At 41.1% G+C, this 12,024-nt stretch overlaps 1 protein-coding gene across 1 annotated transcript in view; it reads right to left on the reverse strand.

Moving 5' to 3' along the window:
* The window catches only part of gsg1l (gsg1-like), a 36,303-nt gene that overhangs the window by 23,046 nt on the left and 1,233 nt on the right, over positions 1-12,024 (reverse strand). The window lies entirely within an intron of this gene.

Raw genomic sequence — 12,024 nt, forward strand, 5'->3', positions numbered from 1 at the left:
CATTGAGCTACTTTAAGTTCCACCCATTGCTGACATAGATGTGCAAATGCACACACATACAGCTGGTCTGGTCCCTGTAGAGAAGTACTGCCAATAGAATAGGATAAACATCAACCTGTTGGCCCCATGCCTAATGCTAGGCATGGGCTCTAGACGTATAAAGCCCCCCAGCACTGAGCACTGAATAACTGTGTTGTCTGGAAAGATGATCAGTGCTCCATCAAGTTCTTTTGGGATCAGTTGGGGATAGGGTAAGGTGGTGATCATCCAACACTAAATGCAATCAAATCCTTACAGCAATGCTCCAGAATGTAGTAGAAAGCCTTCTTCTCTGGACAGTAGAGACTATTACTCCAACAAAAGCAGATAGAGAGAGATAAAAGAAAAAAGGAGAAAGAAAAAAAAAGAAAGAAAGAAAGAGTCCTTGGGGGAAAACCCTTAAGTTAGTCTCCAGCTAGGTCTCCAATTATACTGTGTGAGCAACGCTCAGAGCTTGCCTGTTACTTCATAAACCTTCCCCTTCCAGACTCTAATTGAAAACTCAGGCCGTGAGGGGCGAGGGAAAGCGCACGATTGTTCTCCAAGGATAAGGAGAGAGGTCAGACGGAGGTGAAAACAAAGACAAGCATCGTGTCCCTGCTTTACTGCTCCCTAGAGAGGCCTACAGCTCACCAGCCACCTCCAGACAAAGGGAATACAACAACCCTCCCACTGCAGGACATTCGTAGGTGGCCGAGTCTTAACAACCTTCCAACCCCAAACCTAATCAGGTTGGATTCTACAGCAGAATTACGATCCTAAATACACCTGATCAAAAACCTAAACCAAAGACTAAGTATAACCCTAATCCTTACCTTAACTTCAACCCAAAACTTAATCCTAACCCCCATCCTGACCTTAATCCTTACCTTAATTTCAACCCAAAACTGAATCCTAGCCCTCATCCAAACCCTAACCTTACCCTTACCCTAAAACCTTATCCTAACCCTCATCCTGACCCTAATCCTTACCTTAACTTCAACCCAAAACCGAATCCTAGCCCTTTTCCAAACCCTAACCCAAAACCTAATCCTAACCCCCATCCTGACCCTAATTCTTACCTTAATTTCAACCCAAAACCGAATCCTAGCCCTTTTCCAAACCCTTACCCTAACCCAAAATCTAATCCTAACCCCCATCCTGACCCTAATCCTTACCTTAACTTCAGCCCTTATCCAAACCCTAACTGTAACCCAAAACCCATAACCCTCATATTGTCCCTAATCCTATCCTTACTCTTAAACCTAACCTTAACCCTGATCCCAGCCCTAATCCTAACCCTAACCTAAACCCAAAACCTAATCATAACCCTGATCCTGGCACTAATCCTAACTCTAACCTAAACCTTAACTCAAAACCTAATCATAAACCTTACCCTGGCTCTAATCTTAAACTTAACCTCAACCGAAAACCTAATCATAACCCTGATCCTAGCCCTAATCCTATCCCCAACCTAAACCTTAACTCAAAGCCTAATCCCAACACCTCACCCTGGCCCCTTAATCTCAGCCTAATCCAGTAAAGCTTCGGTTCCAGAATTATGCTCACCCATTTCTTCTGCTGTAACTTATCACCTTCAAGAACTGACTGTGCGTCCTAACATATCCACCACTGGATATGACGGGATGCTACTGCACATCAGTGTTTATCATATCACCTCTCAGTGGTGCTAATGTTATGGCTGATAGGTGTGTACTTTTCAGTGTAGTCCAATAAAAACTGATAGTTTAGACCTGCAGGTGCATTTTAAAGACTTTGCAAAGGTAGTGGGTGGAGCTATTGTCTAAATGAATTCACTATTTAACCATATAATCACATTTAAATAGTATAGTAATTCATGATTTACATAAAATAAAGGCTGTGGACTGAAAACTAAGGAAAGAATCACAGTGTGAATGTACTGGAAATGAATGGACTGGCCTGCCGTTTCAAATGGGCCTGGCACAAGCAGACTGTACTTGTGAGCCGAGCTTTTAAAACCTTATGGGCTCCCTAAGACATGAAACCTTGAAAAATGACTTCAGTTTCACACGTCGTGTTTTTTGGAAGGACAATCACAACTTGGCAAATCATCAACAAAGTGCGAAACGAAGGCCATTCGTCAGGTATGACTGCGCGTTTAAGTGGAAGCGTGGCTCGTTCTGTGATCTGAAGCCGAAATCAAGTGGCGACAAAAAGCGAAGGGCCGTTATCCAGGTGGCGGCTATGATTACCAAATTAAAAAGACATTTAGACAGATTATAACACGAGTACTCTGAATTTAATGAACGCTTTGTCGCATCAGCAGCTGACAAGAGGAGTGTCTTGATGTGCTGGGAATTACGCTCATCTTTATGACCTCCATGAATTCCTCTGTCACAAAGATAAGCTCCCCAAGGTGAGCTTCATCCTTCTGCCAGCCAGATAAGTGATCCAAAGTACACTGTGTGGAAATCTGAATAAAGGACATTCGCTCTACACCAAGATAGAGACAGGCCCAAAAATGTAGGAGTTCTACATGCTAATGAGGCCTCGCCAGTGCGCCACTGTGCCAATTCAAAAAACAGTTCATTAAAGGCCACAAGGAGCCATTAATGATAAGCCTTGATGGGTTCTGATTAACTGCTGGTGTGATCTCCACCATTCCACCATTTTAGAGACCATTAGGAATGGAACCTTGTTTGAAGGGTGTTCCTTCTAGAAACAGTATAAATGCAACCCAAAAAGCTACTAAAATAATGACATCAAACAATGCTAGACATGAACTCATTTTAGTGATATAGCTATAAATAAGACCACTTTTTAAAGGCATTGACAGTTAATATGAAAAGTGGTATGTATAATAATGAAGTAACTTAATTAGTCCCTTGAACCCTAGGTTAATGATTCAGCTATTAATCCTAATGCATAAACTATTGCAAATTTCCTTGGTAACCATTTGATTAAGCTGATCTCATGGAGTCCAACAAGGTTCTATTTTAGGGCCAATGAAACTGATTATAACTAATTATGTCAAGTGTGGGCTTACATACAGGGTCATACAGGTTAATGGGGCCCCATCAGATAAGGAGATCTGGAGATGAGGAGATGACCTCTACTTCTCTCATGGTGGAATGCAATCAAATTATTAAGCCATTGTCCCAAAGTTAGGAATATCCCACTTACTTTAATGCATTAATGCTGACTGTTGGCCAATACTGACCCGACCCGACCTTTGTGTTTCTATAAATAATACAGTCCCACAACTTAGGTAAGATGTGCTGTTAATAAACACTAGTAAACACCAGTAATATCTCTGTATTTACAGTAACAGTTAATGAGACATCTTTCCAATGCCACCATGCAGTCATTTCCAGTGACACCCACTGGATCCCATCTCTAAGAATCTGATTTTTCAGCTTGTTCTAACTACTACTGCATAGCTTTCCCCACTAGCACGTTGACCCTCCTCCACTCACACTGGTTGTGTATTTTTGGTGAAGGACAGAACTTTATCCCTAAACAGACACCATGTTGAGCGTCACAAGAACCCCCATTCATACTCCCACCAGTCGTCGCTCTCCTTGTTTATAACGTCTCTGGCTGAGCTTGATACTGTGACAGTTCTATGGCTCTATCCGCAGTATCAGCAGTTGACTAGGACTGCATACAGGGCTCAACAAGTACCTAAGTGAACCTCCACTTAGTCTCCACTTGTTGTGGAACTACTTTTTGGTGGAAGGATCTGCCAGTTTGACAGCAAATTCAGGGCTTCTTTGATTAATTGTGTTTCTTTATATTTTGTAAAAACTGTTTACGAAAAACAACAGAACACTGGACATCAAATCCAGTCTCTTCAGCTCCCAGTTCTTTTTAAAGCGCTGCAGTCAAATCACGCTGCCATGTGTTTGAGTGTGCAATTTAATTTTTTTTTAACCAGGATCACACTGAGATTAAAAATATTAAAAATCTCTTTTACAAGTGAGCCCTGGGCAAGACTAAATGAGCTTGGTTTTTGCTTTTCTATATGCGTTAGCCTCCACCTTTTGGTTCTGAACATGCTGTTCAGTGCTCGTTTAGAACCCAACCAACCAAAGAAGGGAGCACGGTTTCCCTGCTGGTAGAACACTATCAGTCCATGATAGTTGAATTTCTAATCAGGTGAATTTCTAATCAGGAGTAAAGATGGGATGGGAGTAATATATGATGTCTTCCCAAATGGAGATAATAGAATACAATAACTTTGCCGTTGCACAACTACAACCAAACTGGGTGGTTTTGGCAGCGCCGACCAAACAAATGGCAGAAAACAGAGCAACATTTTTTACAGAAGGCTCCTTGAGGACACCAGAGAGGAATCAGAGGATCAGATCCAAACCAGGCTTTAAAAGCCACTGGATCAGACCAAAACATAGTGTAAAGCATTCTCAGAAGAGCAGCAGCTATTACTGTAGCACAGGACAGACAAAATCAGTCTTAATACCCCTGATGTCAGAAGAAACATTGGTTGAGAAGGTGTCTAGAGTACAAACTACATACAGCAACATCAACACTTAAAGTGTGTCCTAAAGCAAACACAGACTTCTACAATATGTCCATTATGACAGCAATCATACAGGGTGGTGGTGGTGTTTTGACGGGCCTGGGTGACTTGTCATAGCAGAACCATGAATTTTACTCTCTAACAAAAATAATATTTAGGATAACATCTGGAAATGAGTCCTGTATCGAAAGCTCAGGTGTCGTTGGGTTGTGCAACAAGACAATGATCCAAAGCACAAGAGCCAATACACCTCTGAATGGTTCAAAGGAAAAGTGAAGGTTCTTCCATTCTTCCACATAAACATTTTTCAAGTCCCGAAGGTTCTGTTGGCTTCCTCTATGAACTCTGAGCTTTAGTTCTTTCCATCGATTTTTATTTAGATTCAGGTCAGGTGATTAGGTGGGTCATTCTAGCAGCTTTATTTTCTTTCTCTGAAACCAATTGAGAGTTTCCTTGGCTGTGTGTTTGGGATGGGTCTTCACTCAGTGTTTAAAGGCAGTAAGCAACTCAGCTGTTCATTGCTGAGTAAGCAACTCAGCTGTTTAGCTGATCCATTCTCATTTGGAGGGCCAACTAAGCCACACCAGAGAAACCGTGAGGCTTTTGGAGTCTAATGAATGCAGTCCAACACAAAGGAGGTCAATCCCGCATGTCAGTGGAACAGTTTAAGAGCATAACTCTCAAGACAAAAGAAATATGGTGAGCCATTTTTTCAGGGCTTTCTGTACGTAGAAGTGGTGAGAACCCCAGCTCAAGTTGGACAAGCTGGTTAAACTGGGCCATCAGCATGACCAGCATCAACATCAAGCTGCGCGAAAAGCATTACCAGCACGACTTAGCTGGTTGACCAGCATGATTTGCTGTGATTCCTCAGTACAAGGGTAAAGCTGGGCCACCAGCATGACTATACTGGTTGACCAGCACGACCAGGATGGTCGGTCCAGCATGCTGAAGAATTTTTGCTGTAATTCCTTAGTCCAGTATATTGCGGTCATTTGTAATACACTGGCATAGTTTATGATAATGGCGGTCGACCAGCATGACCAGCATTGCCAAGCAAGATTAAGCTGATTAACCATCATGTTGAAGGATTTTTGCTGTGATTCCTCAGTCCAAGAGCTTCTTTGTATAGTGGCCATTTGTAATTCATGGTTTGTGGTTTATGGTAATAGTATGATATCTGTAAAGAAATGTGTGTATTTCCAAGCTGCAAATCATTGGTATTCATTAATGTACACGTTATACTAATAAACCTGATGTTTACACAGCATTTGTGAATCTGGTGGAGTGTTGGGGATTGTGACCAAGCCATCGGCTCAACAAGCTAATTAAGATCTTGGTAAAAGTTACTGAGAGCTCAAATCTCATTGGTACCCCAAATATTGCATTACATTTCCTTCCCATTTTTTTGACCAAAAATACCCCACTCATCTTCTTTAAAATGTTGAAAAGACTGTTTTATCTTTAACTTAAAGCATTTTGGAAATGCGCTCATCTTCTACCGACCTAACTATTCACTGGGTGTCCAAACTTTTGCACATCACTATCGCATGTATTCGGTGCCATGTAAAATATCTTCTTACCGGCCCATGCAACAGTGACATGGACACATTAAGTCATTACGTAATGAAAAGCTCGAAACATCCTAATGCAATTTACGGCCTGTGGTTCCTCACACCCAGAGGAATTAATAAAGATTCCTGGCCTTTGGTCGGGTCACAAAGTATTTAATCTGCTGTCTGAGGCTTAGCAGAGGGTGGCTGTCTCAGTAATGAGCGCGAGTGATTTTGTAGAAATTGCTAAGCAGTACTATGTGCCAGTCCAACCATTTGGAGGAAAAGGCCTTGCAGAGAACCAATCAAAACTGCTAAGCTAGTTTCACAATACAAACACTGCAGGATCAGCACAAGATGACTACCAAAAGCAATGAGTTTTGGTTAAAGGCCTAGTCTTAATACATGGTAAAGGTATAAAAAAAAGCTGTTAAATAATAGTATACATCTGTAAATATAAACACATGGAAAAAGTCATTGTGTCCTTCAATAATTATTCCAATACTGCTTCCAGTGCTACTAACATCAACACCTCTAACAGATGAAGGGAATACAATGAATGACCTGGTCCAGAGGGACCTGTCAAGGGTTGGGATCTACATTTTAGACATCATTTCTTGAAGGTGATGTGTTGAAAGCAGGAAAATGGTCAAGTATAAGAATTTGAGGGTCTTGTGGGGTGTTCCCAGGTTATGCAGTGGTCAGCACCTACCAAAACTGGCCCAAGAAAGGACAACCAGTGAACCAGTGACAGGGTCATGGAGGCCCCACCTCACAAGTTATTAGACTTAAAGGATCCACTGATAGCATCTTGGTGCCAGATACTACAGAGCACCATCTGAGGTCTTGTGGAGTCTATTCCTTGATGGGTCAGAGCTGCTTTGGTGGAATGAGGTGGACCTACTCAATATTACAGGGTCATGTATATTGATCCTGATTTGAGAAGCTGGAAACCTAAGGACAGAAAGGCAGGTACGGTAGACAGGTAAAGCTGGAAGCGAGAGTGGGCAAGAGAGACGGAGAGATATGTGAACTCAAGGTGAAGTAAACGTTCTCTAACTAATGGAAACAGGGATAAACAAGGATAAACGTAGACAGGGTGGCGGGATGGACAGGAGGTCCCGACGCAGCACCATAGCCAGGGAGATCTGGCATGGGCTGCCCGCTATCCACCAGTACCCCACCCTACTGGCACTGTGTGTAGCTGGCCGTCATCGCATGTAATGGATCAAGCTTGTGTCTCTATATATGGGCTAATAACTCGGTTCCAGATATCAGAACCTCAGTCAATCCTCAAGATCGCAGTTTAGAGTAAAAAGCTAAAAAAAAAAAACAACAACCAAGGCTGTGTGTGTTTCCATGGCAACGTAAATAAAGGGCTGTCGCTCACACACTCTCGTTAGATTATTAAGACCACGCCCAGATGGTGCTCAGAGAGGTCTGAGGAGTGAGTTTTGGTGATGTTTGAGGAGTGTTTCATCAGATTTCTGCTTTGTGTTTTCTAGTTAAAGGGGATCTAAGCTGATCTGTGATTCTTCTTGGGGGTGGGACTGTTTCGAGTTCACCCTCCTGGGCCAGTCGTCATGTTCTCATCGCACCATGCCTGGTCAAAATAAAAGTTCGGAATGCAGTTGCTCCCATTTTTTCAGCAAAATATGAGGATTACACAAGATTATGATATCATCTCTGGCCTATAAAGTTTGGCTGCGTATACTGTTTTGCCATGTTAGCAGCATCTGCAGAGGATTATCCTGTAATTTTCCCCATTTACTATATTCTGATCTGAAACATAGCAAAGTTTTTCTTCCTTCTGAAATGAGAGCGTATTTCCTACAGCTTTTTAATGCCACCCAGAGATTAGTCAAAAATCCAGTGATTATGCTTGGCGGAAAGAGGGTGTCAGAAACCTATTCGGAAACAACAAACTCATCAAGCCAGGCTTAATCCTCATTAATATGATCAGTGCCTCACCCACTGTGGTCTCTCTCTCTCCTCCCTTAAGCCAGGTCGATTGGATTTATTACCATGTTGAACATCATTCACAGGCAAATATGTGCAGTGTTGGCCCTGCATGTGTGAACACGGCTGACGTAGGGGCATATCACTGCAGCCTATACGTTTAAGCCTCTAAGGAACGTCCTTGAAGGCCTTATCTCATTGTTACCTGATCTCACAAACCTTCTGGAGCCTATATCGCATTGCACAGAAACAGAAAGACAGAAGATCGGCCTGTTGCTGCTTTTCAGCTTCAGGACCCCAGAAGAGGCTACAGCCTTTCAAAATGGAAAGTTCTCAAACAGCTCCATAAAGCAGTGAAATGGTAACCCTTGCTTATATTTTCAACCATAAACCATGAATGATTCTTTGACTCTTCAAGCCATGTACTAACACTCCACAACCATAGGCTTTCCTAAGTAACTGCCATGAAAGCCATGAAAATTAAAGTAATCAATGCCCCCACGGCAAGGGAAGGCTATAATGTAATATAACAGGTGTTTTCAGCTCGTGAGCTCTACAGTGTGGAATGTTAGTAAGAAATGTCAAAGTTTAGGGGAAAATCAAACTCCCCATTAATACCACTGGTATCAGAAGGTATTACTTCAGAAGAAACTAGAACTACCCATCTCTACATCGTCAATGTGGTCACGACAAAGAATCCGCAACCCACCACCATTCTCACCATTCTTGGCGCCACATCAAATTATCTGGCTTTCTACCATACACTGTTCAAAGTATAAGATCCTTGAGGAACATTTGGAGGTTTTTAGTGTGAAACTGTAAAGGAAACTCTTACGGTACTTTGAGGAACCTTCAAGGAACCCTTTTCGTTTCCCCAAAGTACCTTAAGAGGTTCCACGTTCCTCAAGAATCTTCTACTTTTAACAGTGTAAAGCAGAATCCACCCAAACTCCAGCCCAAGGTTCTCTGAGCTCTCTTCCTTCTCTTAACCATGGTCTCCTCCCATGGTACATATTACATATTACAGAGAACAAAAGATGAGGCACTCCTAGTTGGTACTCCTACACTGTTAAAAGTATAAGATCTCCTTGAGGAACTTTGGGAGGTTCTTCAGTTTGAAACTGTGAAGGAAACTCTTAAGGTGCTTTGAGGAACCTTAGAGGAACCTTTCTTCTAAAAAAAACTTTTCTTGAAGGTTCATCAAAGCACCTTAAGAGGTTCCTCCACAGTTTCAAACTAAAGAACCTCCAAAAGTTAATCAAGAATCTTATACTTTTAACAGTTTAGAACACTGTACAAGCTTTTAAACATGGTGGTGGTGGCATTGTGCTCTGGGAAAATCAGTGGTAAAGAAAGGTATTGTGTATCCACTGAAAAATCCCAGCACTGGCTTTCTACCATACACTGTTAAAAGTATAAGATCCTTGAGGAACTTTTGGAGTTTTTTAGTGTGAAACTGTGAAGGAAACTCTTACGGTACTTTGAGGAACATTCAAGGAACCTTTTTCTTTTCCTCAAAGCACCTTAAGAGGTTCCTCCACAGTTTCCAATTGAAGAACCTTCAAACGATCCTCAAGAATCTTCTACTTTTAACAGTGTAAAGCAGAATCCACCCAAACTCCAGCCCAAGGTTCTCTGAGCTCTCTTCCTTCTCTTACCCATGGTCTCCACCCATGGTACATATTATATATTACTCACAAAGCACCTACTACACAGGTGCACTCAGTGACAGAACTGCAAAAGCTTTTTAAGACGGATATCAGGAGGTTGAATCCAACCTACTTTAGGGGTGATGGCAGAGAATTTCCTGTAGACTGGGATTTGTGCCACTGCTGGTAGACCTGTATGACCGTACATTTTGATACACCTGCAAATTCAGCAGCTACATCCTTCGCACTATGGCCTTCAACACGCCCAAATGATCACTCCTTTTCACCAATTAATAATATCTGCTTTGCGACCCATTTTCCACACATCCGAGACTTACTGCACTGTACTGCACTATTCTTAAAGTATGAGTTCTGTCACAAGCCCCACAGGTGTTTATAGCCCAATAGATCATCCTCATGCAGTGCCAGGTTACTGCCACCTTAAATTAATTTATTGTCCGGGGAGCTCATTCAGTGATATATTGTGATTGATATATTATTATATATGTTGATATATCTGAGTGATATACACAACACATGGCAAATATACATTCTTTATCAACAGATGGCCTACAGTCCTTAACTGTACACCAGTATGGAGGAGTTACGGGAGATGGGTTTGTAATAAAATGACCAGTAGGTGTATTAACATAGGTATTAATTCAGTCTTAGAGATTTTGCTGTGCAACAACACCCTGCCTGCAGAATTCAGCTCTAGCCTAAATCAAAAACACCTGCTCCAGCTAATCAAGTACAACTGGATCACATGTCCTCAGTTAGAGTGGGAAATGAACTTCTCGGGATGATGGATTACCAGATGGATTGGGTTGATGACCACGTCTCTAGGAGTCTGTTAAACACTGGTGCTGAGGAAGAATGATGCACCACTAGCTTATAGTTCAATACTCAGCTTGAGCTGAAGCCTTAAGGGGAATCTATCGACAGATATTCAGCTCACATTCCGGCTTGGGGCAATAACTGTTTTCGAGAATACTGTGGATCACAAATATTCATGTTTTGTCATGACAATATTGGGCTTTCAGTGATTTCTTTGAACTGCTGAACTGTTGAACTGTGACAACCTATACCTTTAATGTAAATATATATTACATTACATTACATATATATACAGGATCAACAATATTAATTCAGTGGTGCTGAAAGATCCAAAATATCTTTGAACTTGACAAGGCCAATACCACTTAACGTCCTGTGGTGGAGGACAAAAGATGAGGCACTCCTAGTTGGTACTCCTACACTGTGTTTATTATATCGATTAATTATTTATATTATATCGATTCGTTATTTTCTGGAAGTTGTAGTTAATTATGTTGATGTTTGACAGAATTCAGTGCTGTCAAGTGCTTTGGTTTTTCAATGGATGCACAATAACTTTCTTTACCACTGATTTTGCCAGAGCACAATGCTACCACCACCATGCTTGAAGGTTCGTCAAAGCACCTTAAGAGGTTCCTCCACAATTTCAAACTAAAGAACCTCCAAAAGTTCCTCAAGAATCTTTGACTTTTAAAAGTTTAGAACACTGCACACAAACTTTTAAGCATGGTGGTGGTAGCATTGTGCTCTGGGAAAATCATCAGTGGTAAAGAAAGTTATTGTGCATCCACTGAAAAATCACAGCACTTGACAGCACTGAATTCTGTCAAACATCAACATAATTAACTACAACTTCCAGAAAATAATTTTAATTCGATATAATAAACAGAAACTCACCATAATAAGCTAAAATGTGCCACGCAGCTCCTCCACATGAGCAATAATTTGTCAAAGTCACCTAAAACTCTATGGTACAGCAATAAACAGAAAATGAATGTAATAAACTGAGACGGGTCGTAAACAAACTAAAATGCGATACAATAAACTGGCAACAATTTGCCCCATTAACTGGAACTCATCATAAATGACTTGGAACTCAACAAATAAACAAAAACTGGCTGCAATTGACATTTTATTGTCATAAATACACCATTTTTTTTAGAAAAACAAAGTAAACAAAGCAAAACTCGCCCAAACTAATAATAAATGAACAATAAACTAACCATCATAAATGAAAACTCACCAAAACACCAAACTGCCCATAATAAACTTGAGTTCACCATAATAAACAGAAACTGGTCCCAGTAAACTATCATCCAGCATTAATAAGTTAAATGCATCCTTAATACACATCTACTGACCATAATAAATGGAAACTCACCGCAATAACAATAAGCTGACAATACAAAACTGAAACTCACAAAAATAACAATAAGCTGACCATACAAAACTGAAACTCACAAAAATAACAATAAACTAACAATAA

Source organism: Salminus brasiliensis, chromosome 12 (assembly GCF_030463535.1).
Source record: "Salminus brasiliensis chromosome 12, fSalBra1.hap2, whole genome shotgun sequence".
NCBI classification, from domain to species: Eukaryota; Metazoa; Chordata; class Actinopteri; order Characiformes; family Bryconidae; genus Salminus; species Salminus brasiliensis.